At 45.2% G+C, this 12,216-nt stretch overlaps 1 pseudogene; it reads left to right on the top strand.

The window, feature by feature from the left end:
- Positions 1–364: 364 nt before the first annotated feature.
- Positions 365–1,445, top strand: LOC133753471 (UV excision repair protein RAD23 homolog A-like; annotated as a pseudogene).
- Positions 1,446–12,216: the final 10,771 nt, after the last annotated feature.

Here is a 12,216-nt window from a genome sequence, read left to right as displayed (position 1 = left end):
ACCCAGCCATTGCAGCCATCTGGGAAATGAACCAGCAAATGGAAGGTATCTGTCTCCCCTTCAAATAAATAAATAAATCTTTAAATAAAAAAAAAGAATTTCTTGAGGAGCTGCTTAATGTCTAGTGGTAAAGCTGGAAGAATCTTGTGGAAGGGAGAGTTACTAAGTGACTTTTTTATTCACTAGGTCATCAGCTGTATAATAACGCTCTTAGGACAGATAGAAATGCTTTATTAAAATATCAACAACAGCACAACAATCAGAGACTTGGAGAGAGCAAAGTAGAATAGTGAGAAATTAAAACTGTGGTCCAGGAGGCACTGTTTGGTGCTAAGATGGTGGTAGTGTTAGTGACGGCAGCAGCATGGCCGTCACCACCACGCTGAAAACACTGCAGTAGCAGACCTTCAAGATATGCTTGGAGCCTGAAGAGACCTTAAAGGTGCTAGAGCCGAAGCTAAATGCCAGGAGGGGCTGTGATGCTTTTCCCCTTGCCTGGACAGGAACTCATCTAGGCCGGCAAGGCCCTGAATGATGACGTCTCCATCAGGGACTGTTACGTCGACTTTATGGTCGTCATGGTGACCAAGGCTTAGTCGGGCCAGAGTTTCTCACCGCCGCCAGAGGCCTCCGTCGCTGCCGCTCCACTCTGGGGTATTCTTCATCCTTCCCCAGCAGCCTGTACCGCCAACATGTCCCAATCCCCACGGAACTCCAGGAAGGACATGTGTCCATCAGAGGAGTCAGACCTCACAACATCTTCAGGAAGTAGGTCAGGCTCTGTGCGCTCTTCGGGTAACAATGAGCGAAAGGAAGATGCGGCCTCTACGCTGGTAACGGGCTCTGAATATGAGGCCGTGGTCTCGGAACTGATGTCCATGGGCTACAAGAGAGAGCCGGTCCTGGCAGCCCTGAGTGCCAGCTACAATAACCCACACCGAGCCGTTGAATATCTGCTCACGGGAATTCCTTCAAGCCCCGAGCCTGAACTCCTTTCCATCCAGGAGTGCCGGATGTCCGAACAGCCAGTGGCAGAGGCAGCAAGATCCACCACCCTGGAGTTCCTGCGTGATCAGGCCCAGTTCCAAAACATGCGGCAGGGGATTCAGCAGAACATGGGACTGCTGCCCAGCATTCTCCAGCAGCTGGACCAGGAGGAGCCTGAAGAAATGAGCCAGCATGAGGAGCACTTCAATCAAATGCTCAACGAACCCCGCAGGGAGCTGGCAAACATCACAGACATGGAGGAGGAGGTGGGCGCCACAAGCGAAGAGACCCCGCAAGTCAACTACATCCACGTGACAAGACAGGAGAAGGAAGCTATAGAAAAGCTGAAGGCCCTGGGTTTCCCCGAGAGCCTGGTCATCGAGGCCTACTTCGCATGTGAAAAAAATGAGAATTTGGCTGTCAGTCTCCTCCTGAGTCAAAATTTTGACGACAAGTAACACCAGGAGTCAGGAGGAGACCAATTCTGCACTTTCCTAAGTCATAACTTTGATGGAAAGTGATGTCAAGAAGCCCGGTGGCCCACTGTCCACACCCCATTTCCTGCTTGTGGAAACATTAATAAAAGAAAAAAATGCATATGTATAGTTGTGTTTATTTAATAAGTAGGAAAATAATTTAAGACCTTAAGAAAAACCCCAAATATCCCAGCTTCCCACCTTCCCCAAGTGGTCCTCGTTCATTTCTCAATCTAAGAAGACCCGGGCCCGACAGCTGTCCCCATCCTCCTCTACAGCCCAATCTGCAAAAAGTTGCTGGAAAGACCCGGAGGCAACAGATAGATCCCTCTTGGCCTCTGTCCCAGTTCCCTGCAGACGTGAATGCTTGCTTCCCCATCCTCCAAAGAGCCCCTGAGGACCCTCCTGCCTTGCCCTCTTCCAGAAGGAGGGGAAGCTGAAGCCCCAAACTTTGGCCCTCCATTGGAGTGGCCCAAATCTTTCCATCTGGAGTAATCCCTGAGAGGTCTAAGGCCTCCCTCCCCAGTCTGGCCTTGGCTTCCAGCCTAGGGAAGGGGTAACATCAGCTCTGGAGGCCAAGGCCACCCCACCCCAGAAAAGAACCATGCTTCTCATAAAGGTTTTGAACTGAATAAAGTTTTAAGAACCAAATAAATAAAATCCTGCTCCAAATAAAATCTAAAGTTCCTGCATCCAAGAGGAAAGAAGACAAAAGGTTCCTAGATGATACTGAACTGACAAATTATAGCTTATTAAATAGATCAGAAAAGGTTTTTAGGAATTCATGTGAGGACACATATCATCCTGAAAAAATTTCTGCTTTTAATAAAACTCTGCCTGTGGTTGGGGTTGGGTGTTGTGGCACAGCAGGTTAAGCCATCATATGCAATCATGGCACCCCACATGAGCACTGGTTTGAGTCCTGGCTGCTCCACTTCTAACCCAGCTCCTTGCTAATGAACCTGAGAAAGCAGCAGAAGATGGCTCAAGTGTTTGGGTCCGTGCCATCCATGTGCCAGCCCTGACCTTGCAGCCATTTGGGTAGTCAGCAGTGGATGGAAGAGTTCTCTCTCTCTCTCCCTCTCTCCTCCCCCCCCTCAGTCTTTTAAATAAATAAATAAATCTTTAAAAAAAAAAACCCTCATCCATGGCCAATTTCCCCAAGCATTCATTAACAGATAAAATTTAAACTCAGTTGAAGGCTTTTACATTTCTTCATTTAGGGACAAGCCAAGGAGAGAAACAGAGTAGATGAGAAAAGCAGAAAGAGAAAGACAAATACATAACAGCAAGCAAAGAATGTTGAGAGGCCTGGGGGTCTGTTATCTCTGATTTGCCAGGAAGCAGATATCCTAAATGAGTTAGAATTATTGGATCTGCCTTCCTCCTTGAAGCAAGGGAATAATCTTATTGCATGTATCTTCCATCTGAGATTACTCAGGGACTGCTGCTGTACCCTAAATCTCTGGATCCTCTTGGCAAATAGCCTTGAGATGTCATGAGGAAAATGGGGTTTGGGTCTTTATTACTATTGTTGTTACTATTTTTTGTGAGGCAGAGAAACAGAACGAGGCCATGTTTTACTCTGCTGGTTCACTCTCCAAATGCCCACAACAGCCAGAGCTGGGCCAGGCCAAAATTAGGATCTGTAACATAATCAAATATTCTTATTCATTCTCGTTCTCTCTCTCTCTCTCCCTCTCCCTCTCCCTCTCCCTCTCCCTCTCCCTCTTCCTCTCCCTTTCAATTTAATATGTAAATAGATATTTTTTAAAAAGAAAGAATTCCAGTGATCTTGGTGGTTATGAATCAACCTAATGTACATTTCCCAACAGATGGTTCTGTCTTATTGAAGTGTGAAATCCAATTGGAAAGCTGATCTAAGGTAGAACTACTGTTCATAGCTTTCAGTTGGGATGGGTTCATGTCACAAAAGACAGATTAATGGGGCCAGCACTGTGGAACAGGGGGTTAAACAGCCGCCTGCGATGCCACATCCCATATGGGCATGGGTTTGAGTTCCAGCTGCTCTACTTCCAATCCAGCTTCCTGCTAATGCACTTGGGAAAGCAGCAGAAGATGGCCCAATTGCTTGGGCCCTTGCCACCTACAAGGTAGACACAGAGGGAATTCCAGGCTCCTGGCTTTGACTTGGCCCAGCCCTGACCACTGCCACCATTTGGGAAGTAAACCAGTGGATGGAAGACCTCTCTCTTGCTCTGTCTCTGTAAATCTGCCTTTCAAATAAATAAATAAATCTTTAAAATAAAAACAAAAGACTGATTAAAAAGATAACATATATGCCTCATATGTGCATGGAAAATACCTAGGGAAAATGAGTAAACCTCAAAGAAGTAGCCTAGAGTTCAGGTTTAAATAGCATTATTCTTTGAAACAAAGAAAGAAGGGTATGGGGAAGATTGGTTATGGAAAATGTCCAAGATGTGCACAGTGAACAAGTATAAGGTTTGTTAGACATATTAAAGTGGCATCTTCTCCACTGATAAGAGTCTCTAGTGATTTACTCATCCCTTTTTCTCCTGGTACAGAGAGGAAGATATGCTTATAAATGGAGATTTTCTTTAAAGAAAACAATTTCACTTTCAAGAAGACTAACTTCCCTCTTAGAAATTCTGCTGTGGTAGCCAGTGCTCAAAATAATCCTTATGCCAAAAAGACATATTGGAATATGGCATATTCTGGTCTGTTACACTGGAAAATGCAAATAAGAGTTGAATGAACAATTCAAGTGGTTTAATAAAAGTTCAAAATTGAGGGTCCAGTGCACAGCAGCTAAGCCTCCACCTATGACACTGGCATCCCATATGGGTGCCAGTTCGTGTCCCATCTGCTTCTCTTTTGATAGAGATCTCTGCTATGGCCTGGGAAAGCAGGAAAAGATGGCCCAAGTGCTTGGGCCCCAGCCCCCCATGTAGGAGACCAGAAAGGAGCCCCTGGATCCTGGCTTCAGACCATTGAGGCCATCTGGGGAATGAACCAGTGGATAGAAGACCTTCTCTCCATCTCTCCATCTCTCCCTCTCTGTCTGTAATTCTACCTCTCAAATAAGTAAAATCTTTTAAAAAGCTATTTTTAAAAAGTTCAAAGTTGAAAGGATCCTGTTGGAACAACTGGATATATGTCTGCAGTGGGACTTCATGTAACCCAGAGATAATAGGGCAGAAAAAAAATTTAAAAGGGCTGCTTGCTGGGGCCAGCATTGTGGCTTATCAGGTAAAGCCACCACCTGCAGTGCTGGCATCCCATAAGAGCGCCAGTTCAAGTCCCCGCTGCTCCACTCCTGATCCAATTCTCTGCTACGGCCTGGGAAAGAAATAGAAGATGGCCCAAGTCCCTGGGCCCCTGAACCCATGTGGGAGATGCAGAAGAAGCTCCTGGCTCCTGACTTCAGATCAGCTCAGCTCCAGCTATTTAGGCCATTTGGGGAGTGAACCAGTAGATGGAAGACCTCTCTCGGGGCCCACGCTGTGGCGTAGCAGGTAAAGCTGCTGCCTGCAGTGTCAGCATCCCATATAGGCACCAGTTTGAGACCCAGCTGCTCCATTTGCAATCTAGCTCTCTGCTATGGCCTAGGAAAGCAGTAGAAGATGCCAAGTCCTTGGGCCTCTGCACCCACATGGGAGACCTGGAAGAAGCTCCTGGCTCCTGGTTTCAGATTGGTGCAGCTCCAGCCATTGCAGCCATCTGGGGAGTGAACCAGCAAATGGAAGACCTCTCTCTCCTCTCTCTCTCTCTCTCTCTCTCTCTCTGCATCTCCTCTCTCTGTGTAACTGTGACTTTCAAGTAAAATAAATAAATCTTTAAAAAAAAAAAAAAGAAGCTCGCTCTCTCTGTCTCTCTGGCTTTCAAATAAATAAATAAATCTTTTTTTAAAAAAAAAAAAAGGCTGCTTGCTATCTCTGCTAGGATAGCAGGTATTTATAAGTAAACAATGACTTTGAGCTAATAAACTTAGAAGTTTGCCCTTTGTTCCTTCATTGTGGGCAAATGAGGTATCCAAAAAGAGAACAGGAAAAGTAACGGAGAATGGATTCTTCTGTTCCCAGGGGACAATGTTCCTAAGAGCATTTTTCATGGATTAAAAAAAACCAAACATGCATTCTGATCATGCAAAGGATAATGACTAAAGTTGTCAATGGGATTTAAAATCAACAATGTCTAAAAAAATTCAATGATTCCTGAGTCATGGCTGGTTGTTCAAGACAAATTATCTTAAAGAATTTTGTACCATAGGCCATTTAGCAGTCTAGATAACAGCATTTCTAAATGAATAAAGTAAAAGATCTAAGATTACAAAGCAAACCAATTACACTGAAACAGAGCTATCAAAGTATTACAAATTTTATAATGCAATATGTGTGATTCCTACTAGTGCATTAAATTGCAAGGTCCAGCTTCATGACAAATTTTGAAGTATCGTGATGATCACAAAGGATTTTCAAGATACCTGAAATAACTCCTATATGACAATGCCAATGGGTTTTGTTGGTGACAAAACCACAGGCACTCTTTTTTTTTAAGATTTATTTATTTTTATTTGATAGAGTTACAGAGAGGCGAGGAGGGGGGTGTCTTCCATCCTCTGGTTCACACCCCAAATGGCTGCAACAGCTGGAGTTGGGCTGATCCAAAGGTAAGAGCCAGGAGCTTCTTCTGGGTCTCCCACGAGGGTGCAGGGGCCCAAGGACTTGGGCCATCTGCTACTGCTTTCCCCAGGCCATAGCAGAGAGCTGGATTGGAAGTGGAGCAACAGAGACTTGAACCAGAACCCATATGGGATGCCAGCTCTGCAGGTGGTGGTTCTACCTATGCCATAGTGCTGGCCCCTGAAATTACAGGTACTCTTAATACTATAGTTGTTTGTTACCTACATCCATAATCAAAAGAAATGTTCATTTCAATTAGAAGCGAGTGAAAATAAAGATGTGACTTTTTGTCATTTTTAAGATTACAGATTTTGGGGTCAGTGCTTTGGTGCAGTGGGTTAGGCTGCTGCATGTGACACTGGCATCCCACATAGGCACCGTTTCAAGTCCCAGCTATTCCACTTCCCATCCAGCTCCTGCTAATGCACCTAGGAAAGCAGCAGAAAATGGCCCAAGAGCTTGGGCCCGTGCCATCCTCATGGGAGACCCAATGAAGTTCAGGCTTCTGACTTCAACCTGGCCTGACTGTAGCCATTGTGGCCACTGGGACGTGAACCAACAGATGGAAGATCTTTCTCTCTCTCTCTCTCTGCAACTCTGCCTTTCAAATAAATGAAAGTTTTTTTAAAAAGATTTTAGATTTCCCTGAATTTTATGAGTTGATTCAAGTTAAAAACTTCTATTCTAAAAATATAGTCTTACTGTATAGCCCTCACACTAGATCTGCCACTGTGTCCTGAGAACTCGCATCATAAAACAAACTGCATGTCCAGAAATAACAGCCAAGTCTTTCCAGACCCCTCGCCTCCTCTAATCATACTTAAATGGTCAGGAGCTTATGCAGAGCCTGGCAACTCTGCTACTTGCACAGTATCTGTGTCTTTTTAGCCATAAATCACTCTGCCCTGTCTCTGATATCCCTAGAATGCATGCACTTTTTTTTAACTGCAATAATCATAATTTGTTTTTTGTTCCCTCTAGGGAAAATCTTCTTTAAAATGTTTTAATATTCCACAAATGTAAACTAGAAGGATTTCTGTGGAGACAGGTTTTTTACACTGATGAGTAAGAGCTTGTTAGCCCCAAATTTTTATTGCAGATGTGAAAGTAACTAATGATAATGACTAGCTGAGTAAACTGTACTAAAGAACTTTCACCCTCATGCAAAGGATTCTAGTGACTGATAACAGGTCACATTTTCTCTGTTTGAACATTCTTTTCCAGTTCAGCAAACTTAGACTAGTATACTCACTGTGCATATACACTGTATTTACAACCTCAGTTCTGAAATATTTTTAAGGTACTCATTCAAAAACACAACATAGAATGTGGCCATAGCTACAAACTATTGCTTATCAGCTGCCACTGTATTCACAGGAGGCTATACTGCCACAGTTCACCATCAATCAGCCTCAACTGTGATAAGAAACACATGAAAAACTTAGCTAGGCTTTTTGAAAACATTTTTGAAGGAGGGAATATTTAACAAAGTAAGGGCTGGATTAAGAGAACAAAGAGACCGGCGCCGTGGCTCGACAGGCTAATCCTCCACCTAGCGGCGCCAGCACCCCAGGTTCTAGTCCCGGTCGGGGCGCCGGATTCTGTCCCAGTTGCCCCTCTTCCAGGCCAGCTCTCTGCTATGGCCCAGGAGTGCAGTGGAGGATGGCCCAAGTGCTTGGGCCCTACACCCCATGGGAGACCAGGAGAAGCACCTGGCTCCTGCCTTCGGATCAGCGCGGTGCGCCGGCCGCGGCGGCCATTGGAGGGTGAACCAACGGCAAAGGAAGACTTTTCTCTCTCTCTCTCTCTCTCTCACTGTCCACTCTGCCTGTCAAAAAAACAAACAAAAAAGAAAAAAAAAAAGAATGCTGAAGCACCCAAAGACTAGCCATGACTTGCCCTGATAGGGGATAGGAAGGAAATGCTGTTAAGAGATGGCAACTGGGGCTGGCACTGTGGTATAGTAGGCTAAGCCGCCGCCTGCAGCATGGCCATCCTATATGGGTACCGGTTTGTGTCCTGGCTGTTCATCTTCCCGTCCAGTTCTCTGCTATGGCCTGGGAAACCAGTGGAAGATGGCCCAAGTGTTTGGGTCCCTGTACCCAAAGGAAGCTCCTAGCTCCTAATTTCAGATCAGCCCAGTTCTGGCCATTGTGGCCATTTGGGGAATCAGCAGATGAAAGACCTTTCTCTCTGTCTCTCCCTCTGTCACTCTGCCTTTCAAATAAATGAATAAACCAATGAATAAATAAATATTTTAGGGAGAGGAGATCCATCTGACAGCTAGAGCTATGGAAGGTGGCAGAAAAAGCTGTAGTTACAGGGAGGTGACCTTGGCCATGACATTAGCTAAATAGGGAGTAGAGGGTAGGGAGAGATGTTGATAATAATGGAATAAACATCCTGACCTTTCTCTCATGCCCTTTAGTCTAGCACTCCCATGCTCCAACCCAACCAGATGTGAAAAGGCATTAGCACCCAGATGATGCATTCCATGGGGGTCAGAACAGGGCAGAGAAGGGCGGAAAATCACTGTGGAGGGAGAATTGGAGAATAACCAACACATGCCCTCAGCACTTCTGAATATTGTTTATACAAAATCAAGTTGATTAAATTGAAGGCAGTTATCTGGTTTATAATTCACATCCTTCTTAAGATGATGCTTTTAAGAGAGATCTTGTTTGCAGAGTACCATATTGATTCAATTGTGTAGATAATTGTTTGTTTACCTTACCATTTCACTTTGCCTTCCTGGTCCCAGTCAGTGGGAATGCCTGGAGCTGCAATCTCTTTTAACTGAGGCTGATTTGAACTTAATTGCTTATCATTCAAAGGAGGGCATGGCCTGGCTTTAAAAAATCCTTTTTGTTGTTCAAATTGTGTCTTGAAATATTGAAAGTTAAAGGGATGATTTAAAGAAGAGCCTAGACTTAAAATTGCCTAGAGCTACATGATTCACAGGACTCTCTGACTCTTGACTATTTAGGTGAAGAGAAGAGTAAACACATTCATAAATGTCAGACATGGCTCCTGTAGGAGCTATTGATGCAGACAGCCAGAGCCAGCATTTAAAAAAAAAAGTCATCCAAAGGGCTTGATTCAATATCATTGTGGACCAGAAGTCTGGGAAAGAACTGATGTTGACTTGCTTAGAGAGCCTACCTTTCCCTGATCCTTTGTCCAGCACATAAAGACTTCTTTAAAGGGGCAGCAACTCTTGAGTTCCAAATAGAAACTTTACCTTCAGCCATGGAGCAGCTAGGATGATGCACTTCCTGCCTCACCACACTGCACATCCAGTGCCTCACTCCGAGTTTAAGTCACCTGTCACTTAATAAGGAACTCAATCACATACAGTTATACTTTTTTTAAAAAGATTTATTTATTTTACTTGAAAATCAGAGTTACACAGAGAGAGAAGGAAAGGCTGAGAGAGAGAGGTCTTCCATCCATTGGTTCACTCCCCAGTTGACCACAAGGACCAGAGCTGCGCTGATCCGAAGCCAGGAGCCAGGAGCTTCTTCTGGGTTTCCCACGCGGGTGCAGGGGCCCAAGTGCTTAGGCCATCTTCTACTGCTTTCCCAGGCCATAGCAGAGAGCTGGATAGGAAGTGGAGCAGCCAGGACTTGAACCAGTGCCCATATGGGATGCTGGTACTTCAGGCAGCGGCTTTACCTGCTAGGCCACAGTGCCGGCCTATACTTATGTCTAGGAGATTCTCCTGAGAATTTAATTAGGTCCCCATATATTTCAGTGATATCACCTTAAATTATCACCTTAATAATCTGCACAGCTCTTTCCCACATAGGGTTATACTTCAGATTATTATTCCATTTTTTCCATGCTTTTTTTCCCTGCCCCTTCTTCACTCTCAATGATATGCTAATGACCAAATTCACTCTTCCAGTCTACACTGAAAACCAAATAATTGCACATAAAAAATATTCAGGGGTAGGCCTTTAGCCCAGTGGTTAAGATAGTTATGTGTCCCATATTAAAATACCTGGGTTCAATTCCCAGCTCTGGATCATGACTACAGCTTCCTACAATTGCAGATCCTGAGACGCGGTGGTAATGACTTAAGTAACTGGGTTCCTGCCACCCACGTGGGAAATGTGGATTGAGTTCCTGGCTACCAGCTTCAGCCTGTCACAGTTTTGGCCACTGCAGGCATTAAGAGAGGGAATCAGCAGACAGAATCTCACTTCCTGTGTCTGTCTCTCTCTTCCTATCTCTCTGCTTCTCAAATAAATATATTTTAGAAAATATTCAAAGAAATCTCTAAAGTATGTTAAATGAATACTCCAAGAAATGTGCACACCAGTTTTTTCTCTCCCAGAGATTAGTCAAGACAGAATATAGGCGAAATAGAAAGAGATGGCAAAGTAGAGACCCAAATGGAAGAGGAAGAATAGGAGAATGGGAAGAATCTACTTTCTATCACAATAATGAGACCATGAAATAAATACAATAAAGGGGATCTGTCATTTGAGTATAGATTTCCCTTCTCCCAACTCTGCCAACTCATAACCTATGGACAGCACACCCTTCAGTATCAGACATTTGTAAGTCTCCTCCACTCAGCCCTACTCCTACCCCAACCAAAATATGTAGATAGGAAATATGAAAATAAGACTTCAGACCTCAGTAAAACAGAACTGAACATGACTGGTTGGGATTATGCTCCTTGAGCAGGACAACAGCAGACACACATTTAGTGTTCCACATTCATTTCAAGAACTATATCAGAAGGATTGAGCTCAGCCGCTTGTGAATGAAAATCCTAAATTGGCCGGCGCTGTGGCTTAACAGGCTAATCCTCCACCTTGCGGCGCTGGCACACCAGGTTCTAGTCCCGGTTGGGGCGCCAGATTCTATCCCGGTTGCCCCTCTTCCAGGCCAGCTCTCTGCTATGGCCTGGGAAGGCAGTGGAGGATGGCCCCAGTCCTTGGGCCCTGCACCCGCATGGGAGACCAGGAGAAGCACCTGGCTCCTGGCTTCGGAACAGCGAGATGCGCTGGCCACAGCGGCCATTGGAGGGTGAACCAATGGCAAAAAGGAAGACCTTTCTCTCTGTCTCTCTCTCTCACTATCCACTCTGCCTGTCAAAAAGAAAAAAAAAAAGAAAATCCTAAATAATAGTGGCTTAACAAAAAAGTATATTATGGAAAAGAAGTCTAGAAATGCATGCACTCCTAATTAGCACATCAGCTTCCTTTTAGCTCATTAGATGGCAACACAAGTCCTAACCTTCATGTCTACATTGCAAGTAGAAGGAGAGTGGACAGTTCTTCCCTGTAAGAATATTTCTGGTGTGTGTGTGGGGGGGGGGGGTGTTGGCACTGTGGTGTAGCAGGTAAAGCCACTGCCTGCAATGCCAGCATCCCATATGAGTGCCGGTTAGAATCCCGGTTGCCCCTCTTCCAGGCCAGCTCTCTGCTATGGCCTGGGAAAGCAGTAGAAGATGTCCCAAGTCCTTGGGTCCCTGAACCCACGTGGGAGACATGGAAGAAGCTCCTGGCCCCTGCCTTGGGATCGGCGCAGCTCCAGCCATTGTGGCCAATTGGGGAGTGAACCAGTGGATGGAAGACTTTCTCTCTCTCTCTCTCTCTCTCTCTCTCTCTCTGCCTCTCATTCTCCCTGTGTGTAACTCTGACTCTCAAATAAATAAATAAATAATTTTTTTTGACAGGCAGAGTGGATCATGAGAGAGAGAGACAGAGAGAAAGGTCTTCCTTTTTGCCGTTGGTTCACCCTCCAATGGCCGCTGCAGCCGGCACATCTCGCTGATCCAAAGCCAGGAGCCAGGTGCTTCTGGTCTCCCATGCGGGTGCAGGACCCAAGCACTTGGGCCATCCTCCACTGCCTTCCCGGGCCATAGCAGAGAGCTGGCCTGGAAGAGGGGCAACCGGGATAGAACCCGGTGTGCCGGCGCCACAAGGCAGAGGATTAGCCTGTTAAGCCACGGCACTGGCCTAAATAACGTTTTTAAAAAAAGAATATTTCTAGGGCTGACATTGTGGTACAGCTGGTTAAGCTGCTACCTGTGACACTGGCATCCCGTATGAGCAACAGTTTGAGAACTA

The sequence above is a fragment of the Lepus europaeus genome, chromosome X, assembly GCF_033115175.1.
Source record: "Lepus europaeus isolate LE1 chromosome X, mLepTim1.pri, whole genome shotgun sequence".
NCBI lineage: Eukaryota > Metazoa > Chordata > Mammalia > Lagomorpha > Leporidae > Lepus > Lepus europaeus.
This window is presented reverse-complemented; position numbering and strand designations above follow the sequence as displayed.